The sequence below is a fragment of the Lycorma delicatula genome, chromosome 4 (assembly GCF_047948215.1).
Source record: "Lycorma delicatula isolate Av1 chromosome 4, ASM4794821v1, whole genome shotgun sequence".
Lineage (NCBI taxonomy): Eukaryota > Metazoa > Arthropoda > Insecta > Hemiptera > Fulgoridae > Lycorma > Lycorma delicatula.
The window spans coordinates 115,797,672-115,817,492 of NC_134458.1; the positions used below are offsets into that span (position 1 = coordinate 115,797,672).

General features: G+C 32.4%; 1 protein-coding gene and 1 long non-coding RNA gene across 4 annotated transcripts in view; one reads left to right on the forward strand and one right to left on the reverse strand.

Moving 5' to 3' along the window:
- Window positions 1–19,821, reverse strand: part of Tob (Transducer of ERBB2) — a 275,091-nt gene that overhangs the window by 113,571 nt on the left and 141,699 nt on the right. For 2 of the 3 annotated variants that reach the window (XM_075363994.1, XM_075363997.1), the window contains exon 1: window positions 5,739–6,051. The exons of the other annotated variant lie outside the window; for it this stretch is intronic. The gene's annotated coding sequence lies outside the window, so the exon portion shown is untranslated. Of the gene's footprint in view, window positions 1–5,738; window positions 6,052–19,821 lie in introns of those variants that run through there. 3 annotated transcript variants of the gene reach the window in all.
- LOC142323788 (uncharacterized) overlaps window positions 6,497–19,821 on the forward strand; it is a 130,995-nt gene continuing 117,670 nt past the window's right edge. The window contains exon 1 of the long non-coding RNA XR_012756162.1: window positions 6,497–6,761. This is a non-coding gene — a long non-coding RNA (uncharacterized LOC142323788). The remainder of the gene's footprint in view (window positions 6,762–19,821) is intronic.

The following is a 19,821-nucleotide window of genomic DNA, read 5'->3' on the forward strand; positions in this document are numbered from 1 at the left end:
TACCTATTTCTACAGTAATTAAACAAATAAGAACAATATATGTCATCGAAAATATTCACTTCTTTGTGCTAATCGAACTACATAATTTTCAACATCCTCTTAGAAAATCCCATTTCAAAACCCTTTTTTCTTTAGATTTTCCTATTCATGATATCATGAAAGAAAAGAATTACTAACAATAATACTAAAATAGAAAAACTATGAAATACTCTACAGAATTATTCCCACTAATATAATAAAATATTATTCCTACTAACAGTTCACTTCATAAGTATACTAAAGTATCGTCTCTACTTCATAGCAACCAATATTCGTAAAAATAATAATTTGTATATGTTATATAACCTTACTATAATTCGCTTCTCCTTTAAATGTGTGTACGACAAATAAATCTCTGAAACGCAGTAGCCAAAAGTTTGTCAACTCACATCATTGCCTGCGCATCCACCAACATTTCTTGAGCCAGTACATAAGTGACGGTGGGAGAATTTCGGAAAATGTTTCCCCACCATTCACGAGACAGGTAACATTACCTCTATTATAATAGTCTTCTTTTCTTTGTGTAAGTTCTCCATACTTTAACTAGCCCGATTTTTAGATTTATCTTACTTTTTGTAATTTTATTACCTAAATTATAAAATTTTGTATTTCTGGTTCGTGTATATTATTTTGCTCTGTATTAATATTTAATTAAGAATTGTCTTTCTTTTCGTGATATTTTGATTATATATATTTTATTGTTATTTATTTTCAAATTTTTAATTTAAATTTTTAGAATAAATTCATAATTTTCAATTTTGCTTCTAGCCTTTTGTTTTCTGTCAGAATAATAATGTTATTAGCGAATCTTTATATTCTTATTTTATCCCCTTGGGAAGTTAATTTACTTTCAAATTCATTTCTTTTTCCTTCGTATTACTTATTTTATATAAAATTTTAAAAGTAATGGGGAAAAAATTACACCCTGATTTACTCTTTTATGATCAAAACTTGCCTTTCTTTATCTTCTACAAATCCGGAATGAAAAAAAATTCTTGTTTAGATTGTAAATAATTCTTTTTTCTCTTTATTTTAACTTGATTTATTATATTAAAAAAAAACTTTTCTTTTGATCATTATTAAAGAAACACCTTTCTACTTATTTAAAAATGGCACGTATTGTTTTATTATGATTAAATCTGATTTCTAATATTAAACATTAAAAAGCCAAAAATGGTCAAAAAAAGTCAAAAATGGTCTTCGTTGTCCCGACATTTTTTCTAAAATCTGTATTGGTACGCATATTTCACTATAAATTGTAGTAATTCACAATTCACAATATAAACATGAAAAATGTCAAATTTTTCAAGATTTAAAATTATTTTAATTTTTTGGATCATTACTATAAAAAAAAAAAAAAATTAAGCGAAAAGGCCAACTAAGAACGCTAAAATATCACTTTTTCTAGCTTGTTTATTTTTCTTTCATGCTTTTCTCAATTTTTTTAGCATAGTTTCGTTTTGTTCATCTATCTATTTTATTTCTGACCTTTTTTCTTCCACATAAAACTTTTTTATATTGTAAATTATTCTTCAGAAGTTATTTATATTGAAACAGTTCTCTTCTTTCAAGGCTATCTTCTGGAACCTATTCATCTGTTTCAGGTAACTTGATCTGTTTCCATCTTCAATAGGTTGTCAAAGATTTGTTTATTTGTTCGGGTCCATCTGATGATATCCCTAAAGTAATCCAACCATCTTTTCCTTATCGCTGTTTCTAAATGTTCTTGATTTCGGTAGATCTTTTTGTTCGATTTCAGTCTGTATCCTTCCTCTGTTACCTTTCGACCATGGATTTTCCTTAATAAGCTTCTTTCGATCTTGAGTAATTTTTCACGATATCTATGATCTTGAAGTTGGATAGATGTAATGTTTCAGTGACGAACAAGAATATTGGTCTTTCTACAGTTGTATAATGTCTTAATTTCGTGATCTTGGAGAGATTCTTCTTATTGTAGATGTCTTCTGTGATAAATATAAACTTCTCCCGTTTCAATATTCTATTTTTAATTGACGCTTTATCTACCTCTATTCTTGCACATATCTGTCCTAGGTGCTTAAAGAAGTCAAAGATATTTATCTTTTCGCATTTCATTCCTATAGTCTTTTGTGTGAATGATTTCATGTTCATCATGATTTCCGTTAACGTAAAGGATACCTGTAGGTCCACTTTTTGGGTTATTCCTGTTAACACTTTTATTTGTGCTGAAGTGCCTTCCTTTGATTCACGAATATGTATTTGTTATTTTTATTTACTAAAAATTTGAAACTATATTTTTTAAACAGAATGGCTAAATTTGGCAACATTTTTTTAATGAATCTTTCATAACTTCTGCATGATATTTAATCCATTCATAACGATATGTACTTATACTAATAATTATAATAATAATAGGTTATGTAATACGACCATCAATTCACCATTTTGTTACAGGTCAGTATTACTGCAAATCAGCAATTTTTTTTTCATGAACTGGAGATAGAATAAATCAGCAATTCCAGCAGTGGTATTGAAATGAGAGGGAACCCGGAAATGACATTGAACTAAACACGGACAATGGAAATTATGCTAGAAAATATAAGGAAAAAATATCATATTACCACACTATACGGCAATAGAGCACACTATACGGCATTTTTAATAAATGCTAAATAAAGAACTGCTTTGCGTGATACTTTACATAAAAAAAATTGATACATTTGGATTATAAAATGCTTTAACTAATATTTCTATTAGAATATTCATAATTTACGTATAAGTATTTTCTGTTTATTCCAAAAATAACTCTTTCTGATATGGTAGAAAAAAAATAGATTCATTAGAAGTGACCCAAATAACTTTAATAAAAAAAAATAAAAATTACACTTAATATTTTTTCAATTGGGATTCCAACTGACAATATATTTTTAAAGATTATAAATTTTTAAAAATTATATTTATTTCATCTTTATAAAAGTTACAATTCTTTCGTTCATAACATTAAATAAACGATAAACGATTTTTTTTAATATAATTTTTTTGTTGTTGGAAAATTTAATAATCTATTTGTGTTTCACCTCAATTGTAAGATTATGGAATGTTACACATACACAATAGTTTCTAAAAGGTTTGATAAGAAATATACAATATATAATCAAAACATTTTTACCGACTTTTCGAAGAAAAGTACGGTATTACGTTCGGTCGTGCGTGCGATTGAGGGATGGGAATAAATTTTCTTTACGTTTTGAGGTATGAGAAAGTATGAAAATACAATTCACTTAAACTATATATATATATATATATATATATACACATATAGGCCTATGTGTAAAATGTTTTGGCTCAAAAATCTCCAAAACTACTAAATCAATTTCACTGAAATTTAGGTGTGCTGTAGTAGTGTATCTGAAGTTGTGAGTGTGAAAATGTTATGAAGATTAATTGAAAAAATTTGAGCTGAGCAAGTTAGAAGCGTGGTTCGTTATGATGCTGCAAGTTGGAACATAGAAACAAAATAAAATAACGAAAAGTCCTTCTTGTGCAGAACTGCGCAATGATTTTTTTTTGTAAAGGATTATCAGTCTATCGGGAAAAATTTATAATGTACTAACTGAAACTGGATTTACATAATAAATTCCAAGAGCGCAAGTATCGAAGGAGATCAAATTTGATGAAATGTTTATTTAATGAATTCAAAAAGGTATTAGATCTTCCGGAAAAAAAACAATACGGAAAGAATACTAAAAGAATATGAATTTTGCATGATTTTTCTTTTGTTTCATATTAAATGAAGATAGATCGGCTCACAGCCTCAATATTTTGTCTGCCCACACATGAAGCAAGAACGTCTGTACCCAAAAAAATGTTTCTTTGAAATAAAATTGGTGTCACAAAGTCATTATTAGATCGCAGTCATTGATGATCTAGTCGTTATTCTAGAATCACAATTATTCTACATGGTCATTTGGAAAGGATATCCGATGAAAGATATTCCTAAGCGGTCACGGATGTGTATCCTAATTCGATAAAAAAGTGTACAAAAATGGGTGGATGATATAAATATTCCCAAGGAAAGGGGAGGGAGACTATCCGATAATGATAATTTGGTACTTTTATCGAATATCAGCGCCCCTACTTGTTTCCTTCAAATCGGAGGCTTTTTCAAACTAATTTCTTTACTCGTTGTTAATGTACCTGCTAAAGCATTATTTCAACTAAAAGATCACGGAAAATTTACTTACTGACTACTACATGGCGACTTCCACTGGCCAGGTGTCCCTTATTGCATTAGAACGTGTCCCTTATTGCATTTCTCAGACGGGTTCAATGGTTTTAGTATGAGCACACTTGTGTGGATCAACGAAATGGTATCGATGATTCAAAGTAAAATGGCGGAACCTTCCATTTCCAGGGTATCGGTTTGGTACGCACCAAATCGAGTAAAATATATTTTCGTCATTAATGTTATTTTCGATAGCGTTGAGCAGGGTTCGAATCGATATGTCAGCAATTTTTACAATGAAACACTCACCGTTTTCACGAGAAATGCCTCCGAAAACCTATTGTGTGTAGATAGACACACCAGCATGATTTTTGCCTTGTAGAACAGCGTCTCATTGATTTCAATGACCGTATCGGTTCCCCCAGTTTTATTTTGCCTGTGCTGTTTAATATAATCACTTCTGTAATGAAGTTATTCCAGTCGACTACTCTATTCGGACCCATACCCGATTCACCAATAACAACACTTGATAGTTCGAACGCCCAACTATATAGAAAACGTATGACAATACAAAGCTATAATTCTTTCAGCCATGTACCGACACGCATATTGACTTTGAACCGGCAAGTAATTCTGTTGTAACGTCATACAATACAATCTGTATTGTAAAAACACATAGAAAATCCGTTGGAATATGTCCTGTTTCTCGGTAGAATGCTACGCAGTCGCAGGAACTCAATGGCCTCGAGTTTGTTAGTAGGCAAATTCCAAAAATTAATGTTAAATGTCAGCAGCGATATTAAACTGTTTTCATGATTAAATTTACAGAACTGGTTGTTATACTTTAGATACAGATACCGAGTTGAATTTATATTATTTTTATAAGAAAACCTATCTTTTCCATTTGCGGCATTTAATCAAATAACATTTTTATATTGTTAAAAAGAGGTAAATTGGGTATTTAAACAAATATTCAGTGGCACTGGTATTTGATTAAGTATCGATATTTTTGATAAAATAAATGGTGGATTGGTAGGCTGAATATGGCTGATATTAATCAGCCATATTATTATATTAAGGTTATAATAATAATAAAAATACCCGAAATAATACATACAATTAGTCGTTAAAAATTTACATAAAATTGTCATTTATAAAATGTTATTAAGAATCAGTCCTTGATTTCAAAGATAAAAATACGTAAAATTTCAATACGTGTTCATACGTAAAATTTCATTATATTTTTCCTTGTGCACCAGATTTATCTGAATGAATAGATTGATACCGTGATTTATATCTGCTAGAAACCTTTCGCAGGATATTTGATAAGAATCGATTTTTAAATCGATAAATAAAAATTGATAGATGGTTTTTTGGTATACTATGCAAATAACATCTAAAATAGGTAAGTACTGAACAAATTAAGTCCATATTTTTTAAAAATAATTAAGTTATACTATAAGCAAAAAAAGAAAACGTAAGTTATTGTACTTACCGTAAATAATAATCTTTTTTTTATTATTAATTTCTTTAGTAATTTTTTTATTAAATTACGTCACTATGATCCTTGTAATGTGCTTTTTAAATCCAATAAAATTATAGTTGATTTTTTTTCTTTTTTACACTCACAAATCACTTAACTGCAATTGTTGGATATAATAATTTATAATTAGGTACTTATATTTCCTTTATTTTTTAAATACTTCAGGGTTGTATTATTTAAATCAATAAATTACAACGAGCAACGATCAAATCGAAACGGAACGATCGAGGCTGAACTCAAACAGCCAAGGGAAGTTAAAGGCATTGCATCTCTTATTATAAACACAATCAATAAATTCAAATTACGTCATAACTCCATCATACTCAATATATAATTATTATTTATACGAAACTTTTTGGCCTAAAATAAAAAAAAGATATACATTATGTATGGTGAAACAATATTGGTTTGTACGTCAATAATGTAGGCCTAATACGACATTGAACTTTATAGTAATTTAATAACAAGGTCCATAACATATTGATAATAACGTCTATCAATAACAACTGTTAAAACTTGGTTTAAAAAAAAACATTATTACTTATAGATAAACCCCTATTGGCTTACAATCGTGTTTTTATTTTCTATTACTTTTTAAAATAATTTTTATTGTGTTTTTACGATTTATGCAAAATTATTCTTGTTTTCTATAACGTTAAGAAATCTATTCAGTATTATAAATAAACTTTTGATCCCAACTACAAAAGGAATTTAATCTTTTTAAAGATCTGGTAATGATGTTAACAAAACTTTCTCAACATAAAACAGCTAAAACTTAACTTTACGTTGAATGATTCTTCTTCTTCTTCTTCTTCTTCTTCGTCCTTCAATGAATAGGCGAATCGCCTGTTTTGATCTCAAAAGTATGCTTCAAAGTGTCAACGAACGCTTCCTTGGTCCTTCCAGCTCTCTTCGACCTACAGGTTTATATCTTCATTTCTTCTAGGGAAACATTTCATTCCGCATCCTCTCCAGGTGAGCTAATAATCTTTGTTTATTACCTAAACTCCTATCTCAAATATATTTAACTCTTTCCGTATATCATCATTGTAAATCCTATCCAGTTTCATGCAATCCTTCATAGATCTCAGAAACCATATTTCCTCTGCTTTAATTCTGCTTTTATGCTTTGTACTAGGCACCCACGTCTACCCACCGGATTGGTCTAGTGGTGATTCGTCATCGCAAATCAGCTGATTTCGAAGTCGAGAGTTTTAAGGTTTAAATCCTACTTTTATACGGATCTGAATACTAGATCGTGGATACCGGTGCTCTTTGGTAGTTGGGTTTCAATTAACCACGCATCTCAGGAATGGTCAACCTGAGAATGTACAAGACTACACTTTATTTACATTCATACATATCATCCTCATTCATCCTGTGAAGTAATACCTTACGGTGGTTGCGGAAAGCTAAACAGAAAAAGAGAGAGAGGTACCCACATCTGTAAACCACAATTATAATAAAACTGGTACGATCATCGTTTTATAAAATATTATTTTTTATAAATGTCATTATAACATAATTAGTTGAAAAATTTCAGTAATGTCATTATTGTATATTAAGATTGTATAAGTTGTTAAGGGATTATTTTTATTTTTTAAAGTTCCCTTAGATCACGTGATAATTATTTGGTGGCCTATCAAATAATCTCACATATTGTGTTAAACATAATTAATGATATTATTTAACGTTGGTTCCTTTTCAGTAGCTGTTACAATTAGAAAGTTACCCATTTTTATAATTATAAATTTAGAAAAAAACGTTTTAAAATCTTGTAGTGACGTAAATGAGTTTGTTATGGTTTCGATAAATCTCTATGGGGTTCTACATACTCAAAGTTAATATAATTTATTTATTTCGTGTTTTGGCGGTTTTGTGGCATGTTTTATTTTTTGTAAATTATTAGAAAGTTAGTTTTACTACCATTTTAGCGTCTTACACTTGATTTACGAAATTGATTCATATATATTTTATGCATTTTAGTAAACCTTAAATTAGTGGCGTGAACCAGTTCTAGAGCTTACTGCGTTATTATGTAATTATTATTACAAAATTTTAATTTTGGCGGTTATTTTGAGGTGAACCTGACAGTCAATTGCGGCCATCCTTGTATTTTTGTAATCCACTAACGATTCTTAATCCGAATCCAAAATCAAACTTAAAATCTGAGATAAAGAATGTTCATATATATATATATATATACACACAAATATATTGAATTCAGTAACGAACAGTTCGTTTGTTGAAAAATTTTAAGGTGAAGGAATGAAATTTAAAAAATAATACTTTTTAAAATGGCGGTAAGTATTATGAATTAATTATACAATAACTTTTCAACGATATTTTTTCCTACTTTTATTTTTGGAGATTTTTAAAATATAAACTTCGTTTAAGAGTATATTATTTTAATGTAAAGGGAGATTATTACATTTTTTGATTTTACTTTTATCATCTAGTTGACTATGATAGGTAACTCAACCCTTAAGAAAATCGAGCGGATTGGTAAAACGTAACTTCTTTTTTAAAATCAATGATTAAGATCAATGCTGAGATGTTTTAATCATCGATTTATATAGATCATCATTGATTACAACTTTGCATAGATTATGTAATTTTTATTTAGTCTTTTACAAACCGTATTATCTGAGGGTCAAAAACCTTTTCTTCTTTCTTTTTCCTGTTTAGCTTCCGGTAATTACCATTCAGGTATTACTTCAGAGGATGAATGAGTATGATATGTACGAGTGTAAATGAAGTGAAGTCTTGTACAGTCTCAGTCCGACCATTCCTGAGATGTATGGTTAATTTAAATCCAACCACCAAATAACACCGTTATCCACGATCTAATATTCAAATCCATGTAAAAATAACTGACTTTACTAGGACTTGAATGCTGGAACTCTGGACTTCCAAATCAGCTGATTTGGGAAGACGCGTTCACCACTACACCAACCTGGTGGGTTGAGGGTCAAAAACCTGTTGGACAAATACGTTCTTTTTCACTTAAATCAAAATTTTTGGAAAAATCTTAATCGAAAATTTTGAAAAATACATTTATCACTATACCTTATCTTCTTAGATTGAATGAAGAGGAAATCTTGATTTTATCTGTCTTTGCTAAAGAAAGAGCGACTGTTACATACACTTTAACATGTTGATATATACAAGTAGCATACGAGAACAATGTTGGAATATCTCCTGAGATAAGGAAATTCTTTCTACTAGGTACCAGTAAATTCTTTGGATAGTTAGACTTGAGTGGATGGAATATCGAACATTTTCTTGTTCTAGATTAAGAAAGCGTCCAAGAAAAGGATATTTGAGCTAAAGTTTACTGATCAACTGTACGAAGATCCAGAAAAAAGTCAACAGGAAACCACTGTGTTAAGATTCACTTACATTCTCTAGTAAAAATCAACATGATTGGTTTCTGGATAAATTATCCGAAGTTTCAAATTTCCTTTAGAATCTCCAACTCTGGATGTTTTTTTGAAGACAGGACATATTCCTGGGTGTCTAATTCATATAAAAAGATATAATTTGTATTGACTAAATTCATTTTATAAAAAGTAAGAAATTAAGCATTTAAGATAATTAAATATGTAATTCTGACAAATAAATATTCAAATAATAATGGTGGTAACTGGTTAATTTCGCAGAGTATACCTCTAAGAAAAAACCAAAAATCATCGTAGAATTTCGTGGTTAAAGATTCTCCATGAATTGTAGGTGATGTTAGGCTGTTTAGAGATGCTGTTTATTAAGTTTAAGTTACCATCATTCTATCGACCTCTATGGTGGAGTGGTAAAATTTTCCATCTAGAATGTCGCGGGTATGGATTCCGGTCAGGCGTGCTACAAAATTCTCATACCGTACTCAAGCCCTTACGTCGTAAATTAATCATTAACTAAAAAAAAAAAAGAAAGTCGGTTTGGGAAAGCAAAATTGAAGATTACAGTGCAACAATAAAGGAAAATACAGATGGTGTCTCTTAGTGGAAGAAAGAACAACAGGTGAATTCAATTTCTTTATTAACTTAGCCTCAAAATAAGTGGATGAAAATTATTAATTTAAATCTCTTTCACAAAAATAGTAAAAAAAAACATAATAAAAATTGTTTTTTGACAGCTTAGACTGAGATCAGCAGGTACTGATACGAAAAAAAACAATAAGAAATAATAAGAAATACTCGTAATAAAATTTTATATTATTTTTAATAATGAAAAAAATTTCTAACTGAAACTACTGTAACATTTTTATTAAGATAATTCAGTTTAATAGAAATCAAGTAGCGTTATCAAAACATTTAACGATGTTACTATACCACGTGCTCTCAACAGGATTTAGCGGTTTTCAGTGAAACTTAAAATTAATTATCTCTCTATTTTTGAAAAAAAGAAGAAATTAGCAAGAAGTGAAATTATTATAAACTTGTTTTGCTTTATGGTGTAATATCTTGACGTCATAAGCTTCTAAAAAAAATCATTAAAAATCACTTCGTAATTTTTCTCACAATTTTTATTACAAAAATTAAATAAACTACTTCTAATAGAGTAAAATAAAAATATACTTGCAAAATAGGATGTTGCAATTAAACAGTTATCGTAAATAAACTATTCTATATTTAACATACCTTTTCAAAAAAATTTGCATTTTTCTTTTAAATTCAACATAATTTATCTCTTCTTTTGCGCAATTTGGCATATTCCAAACACTCCTAGGCAGAAGAGTAACTTCTTGGCCTTTCATTAGAGGTCCCGGGTTCGAATCCCGGTCAGGAATTTCTTGTACTCTACAAAATTCCATTTCTATGTCCCATGCACAAGGTTCAAGCTTATGTGGCGATATAAAAATATAAATAAAATAATAATTAAAAATATTGTAATACAATGAATTTTGAATAACAGATTTCTTTGCTTTATTTATTTTTCAAGTCATAAATTTTTTGTAAACATTAATTATTATTAATATCTCTTAAAAAAGTCAATACTTTAAATGAAATGATTTAGTACTAGATGGGTTTTTTATTTTTAATTCAATAATTAATCACGTTTTGAAGCTTCTCCAGTTCTGGATAAGCCAAACACTAGAAGTGTTTGGATCAATATATTTACGTATATCTGTTTATTTTTAAAATGATTCATATAGATTTTTTTAATTCTTCTTAATTGACCCTCATTAAAAAGAAAGAAAAAAAGAAAATAATATAGAAACATAAAAATCAATGTTTGGAGCTATATTATTTTTAAAGACTTAAGTTACATATAATCTATTTCTAATTAAACGTAAAAATTAATTCTATTTTTTACTCTTTTTCTTTATACAAACATTAATAATCTATATGTTTGTTAAATTTTAACTCGTCAACTACTATTACACCTAAATATTTTATGGAATTTACATATTCTATAATTATCTTCATTTAACAAAATATTATCTGTTATTTTATTGGTAATACACTTTGTTATATTTAACTTAAGCATATTAATTTTTAAGTATCTCTGTTAATTGTCAATTACTTCATTTATATTTTTAGTTTCAATATTAATTATCATCTCATCAGCAGCAATTAACTTAATTTTACGTTTTTAAAATAAATTATTAAATAATTTATGTTTATGATAAACTATAGAGGTCCTAAATTATAATTTGCAATACTCTTGTATTAATATTTATTGTACTGGAATAGTCATTACATATTTTAGTTTATTATTTATGAATTTTTAAAGTTAATTTTTATTTTCCTTGCTTTATCACTCCTCACTCATTCTCTCTCTTTGTATATATATATATATATATATCTGATTTATTATAAACATAGAAATCTAGTGGATTCTGCGAGTCTGTTAATTCAACAAAAACTACTCAACCAATTGAACTGAAGTCTAAAAGGAACATAGTTTTATATCTGGAAAGAACATAGGACTATTTCCGTTACCAAAGGTTTCACCGTTTTAAGATGGTAGGCATTTTAATTTCTCTTGCCGTAACAATCGGATTATATTCCTTGCTGATATTCAGCTTTACTATGACGAAACCGTTGGTCAAATCTAATTCAGAAACCACTTATTTTAAACTAAATTTTCTACAGTGTTTTTTCCGGTTATCAAAAAACGTTGCTTAAAATGTGCAACGGTGTACGGCGCACATTCCTTTAGAGTTGTCCTTCACTTTTAAGCGCCTCCAGTTTCTACTTAAAGTTGCTTTTTCGATGATAATAAATAAGACACAAGGGCAGACAATTCCACTTGGAGAGTTAATGCTTCTGGCATGGACAACTGTACGTGGCTTGCTTCAGAGTCTCCTGTGGGAACAATCTATATATATGCACTTCAGACAGGAAAGCTGTAAATATTTTATAGTCTATTCTTTAGATTATGATTTTCATAACCTGATCCACAAAAACCCAAAAAAAGTTAAGAACATAAAATAAAATAAAAAATCCTAAAATAAAAACAAAAAAGAGAAACGAAGTACGGTTACCTTCTGACAAACACTACAGTCCTTAGTGCTTATAGGGTAACGCTAAGAGCCGTGTAAAATATTTTTTAACCTGTATGAAGGACAGGTAACCAGCTATAACTACTATTTTTAAGATGGGGGCTGAATATTCTGAAACCCGCATACTTCAGAAAGTTTCGAGTCCTGCGCTGACCAAATTGTTGAGCTGAATGGATTACTGCTAATTTTTATAAATTGAAAATTGAACACTTTTTAATTGTTATTTATCAATATTATTCTCACAAGCATGAGGTTAATAAACAGAGGGGGGGGATCAAACGGGATCACAATTTGGCTAGACAGGAAGGGCAAGCGAAGCGAACCCTGACCGATTAGTATATAATGATGATTAGTTTATATGATGTTCAGTAAAGAAATTACCTAACGGGCTTTAATAAATCTCGTCGTTTTACAACAACCTAAGTAATCCATTAAAACCAAAAACACAAACATTTTTCCCGATGTACGCATGTCCCACTGCCTTTCGCTAAAAAACTTTCAACAAGATAAACCGTTTTTGTTTAAGTTTAGTCAGTAGGCACTAATATACAAAGTATTTATCTTGTCAAAATTGTATGAAAATTTTACGAGGGGGTAGAGGAAATTTGAAATTTTTTTAATTTGACTTTTTTCTTAGGTGGTTTGGAAAAGGTACCTTCTTAGCAAAAAATGTAGCGCAGAGGTAGTAAATATTTAATTTATTTTCTTTAAATAATAGTTTAAATGAAGCTAGCTGTAAGGGAAAATCTTAGAAATCATTTTGAGAAACCAATTTTCGAAATATAGCTTCAGTTTTCTCAGTGCCGGAAAAGTATAGCGAGTATATATACATATATAAACTTTATCAGTTCTGGCATTTTTATTACAGTCTAATAAAATTTATTGTACAAAATTTAGCAAAGTATGAAAAAAAGCACGTAACGTAGTATAATAGTGAATTAAATCTAATAAACCTTTTCAAGGCCACTGATTGTTAATGCGCAACATTACTGTTTAAAACACTTTTGCTCGTAATTTCTGTTATCGTAATACTTCTTCGTTTTTAACTGATAATAAAATAATACGTTTACACTCTATTACGATAATTTTGAGCTCGGAAAATACCTTGACGTCGTATGCGCGACGATGAAAATAATTAACGATAAAATTCATATTAGGCGACGTACGTAATATATATATATAAATTAAATTCAAGTACGTTTATTTAAAAATTCTTGGAATTACAAAAAAAATTCATATCTTTTATTCTTAAAATAAAAAAAAACTAAAATTATTATACAGATAATTGTTTAAGTACCTCTGTTTTCCTGTGTTTTTTTATTTACGTTTTTTAATAACCTTACGAAAGGCTATTCAGTTATAATGTGACAATTGTAATTACAATTGTTGGTAATTTGTCTTGTTAACATAATCAGGTCAACGTATTCTGAAACAATATTTTCCTAATCAAAATTATCTAATTTAAGTCCAATGACATTTCAATTACCTACACCACTAAGAAATATAAAGTGTAAATTTATTTTAGATGAATTTAAAGTTGTATTTTATAGCATTATAATATGACAGCTATAAAAAGATTATTTTTATGATAGATTAACAGGAAAATCCATTACTTTAATAGGAAAATTTATATTTTGTTCATGTCTTGTGTATGAAAGAACTGAAATTACAAAAATCTATTATGAGCTCATTTTTACAATCCAGTAGATAATTTTAGAGAAATATGTTTTGGATACATATACAAATTTTTGTGACCATATTAATCAATTCATTTTCTAATTTTATTTATAAAAAAAAATTTTACTCCCAAAAGTTAGTTAAGTAAATAAAATTTCTTAAGAAAAGATTTTGAAACGAACTGGAGGCAAAAAAATTCTGTAGCAGAATTTTACAAAAAGAGACGTTTCTCTTCTTACTGAAGACAGTAGATATAAAATAAATGTGTATATTATAATTTATTTTTATACGAGAAAATAAAGTTTAACCCGGTCTTTCTTATTCTTAATGAATATGAGGGCAAGTTACATTAGTACCTCACAGTTATTTGAAGAGATACAGGAGAGATTTATGCGAAGAGGTAGCTCGAGACCCATGGAGACAGGGTTTTTGTATTGTGACAGGAAGACTAGGTAAAAGACTTCTGGTCCTAACAGAAGAACAATTGCGAAATGCGGTGACGATGGTCGGAGAAACCGGCCCTTTTCAGCCGCAGGAAAACGGATGAGACTCCTCAAAAGCCCAGAGTCAGATGGGATACCGGTGGAGGTAGTAAGAATACTGATAGTAAAAGCACCCGTAGAACTACTTCAAGGAATGAACAAGATACTACTAGAAAACCACATTCCTGCTTTGTGGAAGAGAGTTTGGCTAGTCCTGATTAGGAATCTGAGCGGGAAGGCTCCCGGAATGAATTTCGGCCAATCTGTTTCATAAATAATATATGTAAACTTTTTGAGAAAATGATTGAGACCAGACTACGCCAGGAGGTAGAGGACATGGGAGGACTCTCCCAAGCAATTCGGTTTTAGACAAGGTAGACGGTACCGGTTTCGGTGGATCAGGTGGTCAAAATAGTTGAAGAGGCGGCGGCGGGCATCTGGCGCACGAAGGAAATACCGGTGGTCTTCTTTTTGGACGTCCACAACGCGTTCAACTCGTTGCGCCGGAATGCTGTTTTTCAGGTCCTTGCCGAAAGAGGTATCGATGGTAGACTGAAGAATATATTGGTTTGCTTGGCATTTCTCCCGCCACCACACCATTCGGTCCAAATGTCTGTGACACAAACGGCTACTGAAAAAGATATTTGTGACACAAATAGCTCCTAGAGCTTACCTAACAGCGTGAGCGGACTAAGCACGGTGCCATACACCACGTGATGCTTACTTGTCCCAACCGGTCACTTGTCAAATATTTACTAAAATGGGTAGGTGCACCCCGTCAACTATTAAGATATATATGGTATCCATAAATTAAAATTTACTTCGTCTATACAGCAATTCGCTGCCACTCCTAGGTTGCTGAATGCCAGAAAGTACCTGTCCACCATATTAAAGCGCTTGGAGCCTTAACTGGTTGGTAGTCAGCCATATATCTCTAGGTCAGCTTTCCACAGCAGTGCGGTAGGGGTCTTCTCCTTAAGTAAACTACTGATGTCAGTTGGACAAAGCAACCTCATCAAGGAACTCCCACACGGTCCGACAATGCGACTCTCCACATTGACTCTCCGCTTGTGAGTGGCCAAATTTTCCCTTGACCTCTAAGTTCCAGGGTGGCCCGGTCTCTGGTCCCCCCCTCCCCAGATCAGGGCAGTCAAACATCAGGTGTTCATTTGATTAGACCTCCTCAGACGCACAGTCTGTGAGGAGTTGTTGAACTGTGCGTTCATCAACTGCCAGACCGAAATTACCGAAATAGATACTGGTTCAAATTAACATGGTTGGTGAGCACCTGGGCACTCGTTGCCCTTAAAAACAAACTCCAGGCATACTAACCCCCCAGATCCCGTAGAAACTTGTACAGGGATCTTCCCTTAGTCATGCTACCACTTTCCAGCTGCCATGCTTCCATCACGAGGGTCTGTAGCCTTTTCCGCAGGTGGGAGATGGGCAACTGAACGAAATTTAGATCCGGTGCATTGTGATCACCGTTCCGTTCCGGAACCGGCCCGGCCCGAAACGCCACCCAAATACCTTGGCCTCCCGGCCTCTTCGCAATCTTCACATGGCTGCCTGAACTTTCACCACTAAATCGATTGGGAGACCTTTTCCAAATACGGTGGTAACCTCGTAGGATGTTGTTTTAAAAAATTAGTGCATATAATTAAGGTTCTGCGCTGGGCACTCCTTAAAGTTTGAAGAAGTGCTCTATTCAATCCAACCTATGGGCCCAAACGGGCGCCGCGTAAGAAGTCATGCTTTCAAAGACACCTCGGTTCACCATGCACATTTGACGTCCGACAACCCATAGTCTTTCCGAGCAATCCTTCTAAGTTTGTGCATCACTGAGACGGCGTCCGCCGCTACTTGCCTAATGTGATTGCTAAACAGCAACTTCTCATCAAACAAAACACCTAGGTACTTATGAACTCTAATTCGGCTGATTACACAGTCTTTATATTTATTGTGGGGAGTTACGACTGCACGATAATTTGTCTGCACCCTTGAGAAGCATATAGTTTGTCTTAGGCACAGAAATCCTTAAATTTTGCATGTCCATCCAGCCCTCTGCGGTTGACAAAGCCGCCTGTGCTCGATCTTCTAGCTGCGGTCGTGAATTACCACGAACTAACAGGAGACAATCTTCGGTAAAAGCCTGGGCTGTGACCCCTTATGTAAATGTTAATCATTGTGGACTGAAGAAGATAATCCGGTGGTATTTCGAGAATAGACATCGTGCGTCAGCTGAAGGATACACAGATAAACTTCAGAGTCACTTGCAGGGTACCACAGGGTTCGATATTGAGCCCAGTTTCTTTGGAGTATTGCATATGATGAAGTTCTATGGTTAAGGTATCTGGAGCGGGTCATCCCCGTCGCCTTCGCCGAGGACCTCGCCCTGGTGATGAGGGCTCGCTCGGCAGAGAGCGTAGAAACGGAGGCAAATGAAGCCATCCCATTGATACAGGACTGGATGCGTGGAAGAGGAGTGACACTTTCCTGGAAAAACAAAATTTAAACAATGGCAGGAAGGCGGCCTTTACCAGAAATTCCGATATGGATTGAAGTCCAATCCGAACTATCGGTGACATTCATAAAATACCTAGGCGTGCGGTTGGATCGGCGGCGTACGTTCTCAACACAGTTGCGAGAGACCACTGTGAAGGCCGCTCACATGGTTAAGAATCTCAGCAAACTTGTCTTTATTCTGGAAATAATGATAACCCAGAACACGTCACTTTTGAATGTCAGAAATGTGCCCGTGAAATAGAACAATGCGAAATAATTACAGGTGCTCTGACAATCAACACGATAGTACGACCTATGCTTTCCGACGTGGATAGGTTTACAGCCGTATGAAGACTAATCACAGTAGTCCTACGAACTAAGGACAGGGAAGATGGAATAGCGAGGGGATGATAGACAGCCTATCATCCCCTCCCTGACGATACGGGTCTTTTATTTTTACCCCAGATGTTGTTTTCTCCGAAGTTTTAGAACACGAGAGGATCCGGAGTCCTCCCACTTCCTCGCCGCCGACTACCCAAGCAAGCCCAGACGGACAACGACTCCATAAGGGGCTAACCCTCGCCACCTCCTCTTTTCTCCGAAGTACCATCGAGATGTATTTGGCTATTACCTGGAACTCTTTTTCAATAGTCAACATCCTATCCACAACATTATCTGAATCTATCGGGCCCATTATGCCTTCCATCTCTCCTATGAATCGCCCACCTGTGTTATTGGAAAATGACATGATCGGGGGTATCGACCTCCTCACAATAGGGGCATTCTTCGTTCTCCTCTCTATGTCTTGCAATAAACTCGTTCTGACCCTCCCCCCCCCCCGTGTTCGGTCAGGAACTGGGTAAACCAGTAACTGAGCTCCCCAAAATCCCTCCCGGCCCAGGGTCCTATCTTTTTTATCAGTCGATACGTCCATCTCCCTTTAGCTGTGACTTCCCATCTTGCTTGCCACTTCCCGATCATGTCATTCCTGGCCGTGCTCTTCCGTTCCCCCTCAGTCACCCTTATCCTCATCCTAGCCAACTGTTTCAGTGGGGGTATTCCCGCTGTAACCAGTGAAGCTTCCATTGAGCCCGAGGAATATGCGGACGCCACCCGAAAAGCCATCCGCCGTTGTGCACCCCTTCCATACTTCTTCTGTAACGTTCAATATCTAATGCTTTAGCCCAGATTGGTCCACGTAGAGGAGCACCGAATTGATCATGTGCGCGAACAACTTTCACCTTGATGATCGCGGTCCAGCCATGTTCGTTAATAACATGCTCAAATTTTTGACCATTCTTCCTGCTTTGATACAAGTTTCTTTGATACGAGTTGAAAATATCCTACGTCTGTTTATCCATATACCCAAGTATTTTACTTCTGAAACCTGTTGGACCGGCTTACCGTCTAAATTAATCAGCACTGGTCTTATTTTTCCTTTACCCCTCATCAATATCACTCGTGATTTTCCGCCTGATAATTGTAACACTTTCTCGGCCATCCATTCGCTAATCATTTCTATCGCTGTATTAGCCACAGCTGCCACCTCTTCTTCTTTCCTGGCCCTAACAACTAAAACCAAATCATCTGCAAAAGCCAGTGGTGTTACACCTTCTGGTAATTCAGTCTCAGTACTTCATCGCCACTGTACACCATAAAAGGGGCCCCAGGACTGAACCCTGGGGGACTCCTCGCGTGACCTTATGTTCAACTGTACTCCCTTCTTGTTGACAAATTATACATCGGTTCTGCAAGTACTCTTGAATCTGGGGTTGCGTTTGATTGACTAAAACTATTACTAGACAGTTGTACATAATTACACACATATGTTATAAAAATATGAACTAAGAATGTGTATAAAGTTAATTTTATATTAGAATTAGGTGTACATGGTAAATAATGTAAGGAAGAAAATAATTAGAAAACAGCTAATTGAGGATATAAATTTAATATTGACTGGTTTATTTTAATAAAATTTAAATTAGCTTATTTTTACATAAAATATTGTATATTGTGATAAATTTTATCATTTTTAATTCCCAAAAATGATAGAAAAATAATTATTTCTTTATTGTAGACTTCTTAAAAATACTAATGTGGCGCAGTATAAGTCTGATGGAGTTTTTCCAAAATAAAAATCAGATTAATCCAGAATTAAAACTACTAACTTTTTCATCATATTTCAAAAATGAAGAACATTATCAAAAATATTCAAAACTTAAAATTCTTCAAAACCTTGAGAAATCTTTTATAAAGTTTTTATTTTTATTATATCGAAAATTCTCTTTGTAGAGCACACTACTTTAGGTGATTTCTGGATAGTGCAAAAGTAGATTTGATTTAATATTTTTTATGTTTCATTTACCACTGAAGATCTCTTATAGCACTGATGTAAAATCTTAAACTTGAATTCCTCAAAAAAAATATGATTTCAATAAAATTTAATACTTGGGTGTATATATATAAATATATATATATATATATATATATATATATATATATATATATATATAATATGTCGTCCGAAGAGGTATACATTGTTGATTTAGTATCACTTGCCCATTCCCCCACCGATTCTATTGAAACTTTATAGAACTTTTAATGAAGGTTCTAAAGAATCTGTGAAAATTTCAACCTTCTAGGATTTATAGAAAAAAAATGGCGGCTTTCAAATAAAAACATTTATTTCAGATAAACCGCGTTTTTTATTAATTATTAAATAGTTGGTAAAAATTATTAAAAACAGATGATAATTAGAACTAGAATAATTAAATACAGTTAGATAATTTGTTATGGTTATGACTAAATATTAACTTCATTATTCAATTGTAACATCTGTTTAACAGTACATTATCTGTTTTTAATA